The sequence below is a fragment of the Kogia breviceps genome, chromosome 10 (assembly GCF_026419965.1).
Source record: "Kogia breviceps isolate mKogBre1 chromosome 10, mKogBre1 haplotype 1, whole genome shotgun sequence".
Lineage (NCBI taxonomy): Eukaryota > Metazoa > Chordata > Mammalia > Artiodactyla > Physeteridae > Kogia > Kogia breviceps.
The window spans coordinates 86196809-86203896 of NC_081319.1; the positions used below are offsets into that span (position 1 = coordinate 86196809).

Here is a 7088-nt window from a genome sequence, read left to right on the forward strand (position 1 = left end):
ATCATTGGAATGGGTAAAGAAAAAAGATTATCATGGCTGTGGGATAGCACAGGAAAGAAAAGAGAGAAATCTGGTATCTGTCAATCAGATAGATGAGTAAAACGATCAAGGTCCATGAAGGAGTAGGATCTGTAGGCTGATCTATGATGGGTAAGCCTCACTGTGCAAAAGCCAGCTAAAAAGTCAGAAGTCATTTACAGTGTTCCCAATGTCAAGGCCTTCTCGTATACGCCATCAATTGCCTAAACTCCTTTAAGTTTTACTTTACCTCAAATATGGACCACAGCTTTTTTTAACTGGATTTTTTTGGCCTTTATTTCCCACCATTTATCTTTACCACAGCTGCAGCAGACAATGTTGATAGCTAATCAGTGTCCTTAGTTTCAGAAAATAGAATCCACTCTAATTAGGTAAAATTAAAAGGGATTTCTTATGAGTTTACAGAGTTTCTTGGAGACCAGAATCAAGTGTGGATATTATATTGTCAGAAGCACCCAGCCATGAAAATGCTTCGTTAGAAATCTTATTGCCACTTCTGGTTCCACAAAATCCTAGACGGTAGTTGCAGGTAAACTAAAATATCCCAACAACCATGCACATGTGAAAGAATTTCAATCTAAAATTGAACCAGAGGATATGAAATAGAGAATCTCACACATGCACCCTCAGAAGAATGGAAGGTAAGAACTGAGGGACTGATTTCCCCTAAATGCCTGATTTATAGAAGACAGAGACTTATCTCCTGATCCATGGATAGCTGCTAATCTGTCTGGACTTCCCCCCCTTTACACTCCTTGCCCATAAATACAGCCACCCCAAACCCTCAACAGACCCACCCGTGGCTCGCTACATGATGCGTTTCTTGAATTGCAATTCCTCTGCTATTCCCAAATAAACTCAATTTCTGGTCCTTTGAACTTGCCTCAGTTTACCTCTTTATTTAGACTGACATATGCCAGAAGAGCTATCCAGGCTTTATCTCACAATATTCATTTCTCCAAAGTCTCACACGAGTACGTCTGCTCAGCCAAAGCTACATGACACAGGGAATCCTAGTGACAAGGAGGTCTGAGAAATGTAGCTTTTAGTGCTGCAGGCCCAGTGTATCGGAGGCACACTACAACAGGGTGGCAGAGGTGTAGAGGAAGCCAGTCTATACTACTGGTCACAGTTGCTACCTGGTATCCATTTCACCCTTTTTCCTTCTTAATACAATTCTGATTTTGTTCAGATATGCACTACTCATGCACATAAACTGGATAACTCAGGAGATTCTACCCCCATTTTAAGCTCCGGGGTAATTCATGATTAGTCTATGATAAATATGTATGTCCTGTGCCTTTATAGGCGATTGATTTACAAATTTAGGTTTAAACCAATAAGCAAAGGTGTTCCCCTGCTGCCTATTATCAGTTCAGAGGTAGGGAAGGGATCTAAATTGTCATAATCAAACTTTCATGATTGTAAGAAGTTATGATTTCCTTTTGAATCATGAGCAAAGAAAACTGTCCCAGGTTGCCACGGGGGCATCATAAGTGTAGCTTGTACAGGAATCAAACCCACGACCTTGGCATCATTAGCACCACACTCTAACCTACTGAGCTAACAGGCCAGCACATGAGCTATAAATCTTCGTTAATATTTTTAATAGCGTTGACTTCGTGGAATTTCTTTACCACTAACAGGAATTTCATCAGTCGTATTTCCACCGGGCCCACTTTCGTTAAAAGAGAAAGTAAAGAAGAAAGCTCTGTCTTGGTCAAGAATGAACCTTGTCTTTCAAGACATCCTTTCTTGGAACCAATGCAAGTTCTTTTGTAAAAAGTACAAAAACCACTTGTAATGAAAATGGCAAATTGAAACATTTGATTGTAAGGACTTTGATGTATTTGCATCTTTGAGACCACAGTAAAGGGTGATAAGAGATCGGAAAAGAGTCTTCCAACCTGCAGACTCTTTGGGAATGAGAAGAATGAGTGGTTGGAAGGAATAAGAGCAGTATTTTTAAAAACCAAGTAGTTTAAAGCAATCCATCCATCCATCCCTGAGCAAAAATTAAAAGCTTCCTTCCACAAGGAAATAATGGAAATGTAATGCTTGTGATAAACAAAGGTATATAACCTTGATAATGAGGCTGAGCTAGGAAAAAACTCAACGTGAAAAAGCTCCAAAATGAATCCAGGAAATAGTAATGAACAAAACTTTGCAGGAACAAAAGAGGAACTAGATCTGAGGTGAGAAAAGTCAGCTGATTCTTAGGACAGGTAGAAAATAATATACATTGAATTTGGGAATGAATGTAGTGTTGTGAGAATAAAATAGACCTGCTTTTTAAGGTTGATCCCAGAATTGCTATGCTATACTGCAGTTCTGATTTTTCAATATTTACTATTTAGACATATGTACCAGGCACTATTTATGTGTTTTAAATGAATTAACATATTTAAACGTAACAACTAACTTATGAGGTGGGTATTATAACCATGCTCATTTTATAAATAACCGAGGACAGAATTTAGAGTCAGCATTCTCATCATTTAGCTCTGGAGAACTTCCTTTTAACTAAGTCACTAAACTGCTTCTTAAAATCATGTTCATCATTTTGTTGCTGTATTACTATATTCTGAGGACCCTCCTATTCAAATAACCAAATTCATAGCATCTTGATTTGTACCCCAGGATATTAATTGCTTCAATTTTCAATTAATATTAATCTCACCACTAATATTGAATATGTAACATGGACCTGAAAACTCCTATCCCAGATAAGTAACTCTGAGCATCAGCCATGTGCACTGAATTATTATGGCAGGGTAATTCTTTCTAGGAATTTTACTCTATTATTTAGTAATTCACTTCCTCTTCTTGGTTCCCCAATAAGGAAAGGAGGTATTATTGAGAGAAAATACTCTAGAGATTGATTGATTTTTTTCTCCCTCTTTGTTTTTCTCTGAAGTTTTCTTTCTTTTTATATTATACAATTATTTATAAAGGTTCATTGTAGAAAATTTAGAAGGTGTGGCTAAGCAAAAAGAAGAAAATAAATATAGTCCATAAATTCCACCATCTGGAGGGAATTACTATTCAGCACATTTGTTGAATGTCCTTTAATATATGTATTACACATTCTCGGAGTTTACACTTTTAATGTTCTAAATATATATATATATATATAATGTCAGACTTACAGAAGAAGTGCAAAAATAATACAAAGAACTCCTATATACTCTATATCCATTTTCAGCAATTGTTAATACATTTTCTACATTTGTTTGGTTTTTTGTTCTCTCTTCATATGTACTCATTTTTTCCCCCTGAACCATTTGAGAGTTAGTTGCAGTGTATTTTTTTAAAGAGATCATATTCATGCGTACACATTTTTTGTACTGTAATTAGTCGTTTAGCTATATTTCCTTCATATCTTTTCATGAAGGACAATAAATTGCCATACTGAAAAGTGAGAGAGAGAGATCAATAAATATTTGTTGAAATTATACCTAATTTTCTTTGATTATTGAGCAGCTTGGGAGCCCATATTCAAACCTCTTTGAACATTACATGGCTTAAGAAAGTTCTTTATTTCACATTATAAGAGAAAATTAAGGATATCATCTCCACCACTTCCTTCTTTGGGTTGGAAAAGCCTACACTTTGTACAATGGTTAAGAAGTTTGCAGAGTCAGTCAACTTCTGGCTGGCAGGACCAACTCATTTTAAAATAAACTCTGATTTGACAGTGTACAAAGTTGAAAGTGCAATTTGGGACATCCAATATATACGAAGAGAAAAATGCAAATGCAAAACAGTGAATAAATAATTATGCTATCTTTCGTGTGGAAAAACAAGAAAAAAATAACAATCAATATACATGTTTACTTGTATATGTATAAAGAAAACCAATAAGGATAAGTGAAAAATTAAGGACAGACTTTACCTATGCCAGGTGATGGTGAAAAGTGAGCTGGTGGAGGATAAGAATGGAAGCGAAACTTTCCAATGTATCTATTTTTAGTTTCTCTTTTAAACATGTGGATGTCTTATTTATGCAAGAAAAACAAAATTTAAAATGTTTAAAGTTATATATACCTTTCATGTTGGTATAAATGTGCAGAGTGTATAAAACAAAGATCTTTTGTCATTTTTTCTACTTAAGTTTTGGACAATTTTTCTTTCTATTTTTAAATCTTCTTTTCTCTTAGACGGGACTGGGGAGTACAGAATGACCCAGAGGGAGCAATATGAAGAATGGGTGGTTTTACAACTTGTTTTCGGAGGAAGCAATCAAATAACACAGTTTTTTCTCCAAGAAATAGTTTCCTTACAGGAAAACAAAACAAGATGAAATAAACAAAGAACGGCCCTCTGTTGTACCTTTTACCTGCAGGTTTCTGCTACTGTTGTGCTTTGTGAGTTGGAGAAGTGCCTGGAGCCTAGAAAAGGTACCAGGCCTTGTGGGGGGCGGGGTTGGGGAGTCTGTTTACTCCACCCAAGCAAAGTTCTAGAACCCCCTGGCAAGGAAGTCAGAAGGAAATGTGATGATAGTCCTACTACTTCAGAGACTCTTCCTCTGTGTAGTTCGGACGCCAGGTACAGAACTCTAGCATTCTAGAGTAGGTTTACCCTTTTGGGAGACAGGAAAGGTGAAACAGGTTTGGCACCTGTGAGGAACCAAACCCGCGACTTGGGCTTTATTAGCATCATGCTCTAACCAACTGAGCTAACAGGCCGGAATAAGGAAGGTTTCTTCAAATTACCAATGATACTTAAACAGCATTGTCTTGCAGTTTACACTGGGAAGAGAGAGTTGCTTCTTTGGCCGGGGAAATGGATGAGGAGGGAGGAAAAACCTTATTCTGTCTCAAGGAAGTGTCCTTCTTCCAGGAAAACTTAATCTTTCTCAAACATCGGATTCTGGCCCGAGAAGACTCAGGCCAACGTCCCCAGTCAGGGCTTCCTGAGACCGCGACGGGTGGGTCACGGAACTGACCATTGAACCGCCACAGACATCGAAGGACTCGGCTTCTGCGCGCAGGATCCAGATTCCTCTCTGCTCCTGGAGACCATTTCAGGCAGGTCACCTCCTCTTGGAAGCCTCGGGACCCAGGAACCTGCACCCTGTGGCCACCTGGCCCCGGGGTCCTTCCGCGGTCACCGCGACCCTGAGTCCTCAGCTGTGCTTTCGGGCCTCCCTCTCCGCGCGGGGGAGTCACGGCCTTGGTGCTGCAGTGCTGGTCATCGAACACTTGAGTGGCTGGGGTCCGCGGGAGGGAAAGAACCTTGCGGATGGCTTCTCAAGAGCATCTGACCGGCCACGTCCTTGGGTAGAACCAAAGACAAGGGATGTCGATGCCAGAATGTGTCAGGGGTCAGGTCAGTTATCTGGACCTGAGAGGAACGTTGGGATCTGAAAGGGAAGGAGGAGCCGAGGCCCCAGTTGGGCAACTCGGCGGAAAGAGGCGGAAACCTCCTTCGAGAGGCATAACTGAGAAATGCACCCACCCTTTCCAGGCCTAAGTGCACCCTCATGCACCTGCGGGCAGGTGTCAACCCAGGGAGGGGCCAGTAGAGCAGCTAATTCCTGAGTCACCCTCTGCTCTCTTTGCTGGGTTCTACTTTTTCCCTCCTTCCCACCACGACTGTTTCTGTTAAGTTAGGGGTAGTAGTATTTTTTCAGAAGTTAATTGACCTGTGTACATTATAAAAAGCCTTCTGTATGCTCTCTCCCACCATTTACAAGTACATGTGTGCATATATATCTATATATATTACATAGTTTCCTTTTGGATATGCACTGCTAGTATATAAAATGTTTAGTATTTGGTATTCACGGGTTTTTTTCCCCCTAGAAATGAGAATCATATCCTTTGACTAGCTAAATTTGCCATTTATTTTCTAACTTTCCATTTCAATCCTTTGCTTTTAATATCATAAATGTAAATGATTCTTCTGGTTCTTTAGCACCTTTCACTAAATTTGTACATCTTCCAAATCAACTTGCAGTTGTCTTCATTTTTTTTGTTCTGTGGTGAAAATTTTGAAAGTTTGTAGAGCAGAATATTATTAGTAGTATCTATCATTCCTGTTTTACTAGGGTACTTGGTATGGTTAAATGAGTTTTGAAAATCTGGGCCACATTCAGACTTACTTTGATAGTAGGCCACAGTCACTTGCTTTTGGTCATAGGTCAGTTCCCTGGAAAATAGACACTGAGATGGAGATTTGTGTGCAGGAGTTTTACTGGGAACACTCTTAGAATCAACAGCAATGAGAGGGTGAGGGAAGTAGGATTAGGAAGAGGCAGAAGTTGAACTTGCTGTTGTAACAGAGGCCTCAGCTGATCTCACTGGGATATCTGAACCTGAAATGGCCCTTCAGTAATGTTCTGAGCTGAGGCTGGATTTGAGCTGTACCCAGGGGCAGGTATAACTTTGAGCAAGGTGCCTCTTTTCCCTTGAGGACAGTGCACAGAGACCAACCCAGTAGTAAGCCATCAGAAGTTAACATTCCTGAAGTGGAGAAATAAGTGCTGCCATCCAGAGGATGATCTGACAGGTGCAACAAACACAGTTCTTTCAGCAATCATGTGTCAGACATGTGCTAATCTTTGACCAGTAACACCTCAACACACTAACAGAGAAGTGAGCAGGTGTGGTTTAAACAAAATGCTGGTTAATACAAAGCCATTTCATTTTTTCTCTTGGGACAAAAGTCTTTGACCCCTGTTGCCAGAGTTTACAGTCTAGTGAATCTAGTGGTGTCCACGCTGGAACAATTTCCCAGGAGGAGACAGTCATCTTAATCTAGTCACTGTATTTATTCTTCCAAAAGAACATTTTTCCTTGGTTTTGACTGAGACAGGTGTCTTTTTAAATATATATATATATATATATATATATATATATATATATATACTTTTTTAAAAAATCACCTGGTAAACCAGTTACTAGACTCATTAGAGCAGAGATGTGTAAAATTGTGTTCAAATTATATGTAACCAAATATCACAGCAAGTGAGGCTCTGTGGCTTAGCTGGTTAAAGCGCCTGTCTAGTAAACAGGAAATCCTGGGTTCAAATCCCAGCGGGGCCT

At 39.4% G+C, this 7088-nt stretch overlaps 1 non-coding gene across 1 annotated transcript; it reads left to right on the forward strand.

The window, feature by feature from the left end:
- Positions 1–7014: 7014 nt before the first annotated feature.
- TRNAT-AGU (transfer RNA threonine (anticodon AGU)) lies at positions 7015–7088 on the forward strand. The gene has a single exon. It is a non-coding gene; the product is annotated as a tRNA-Thr (tRNA).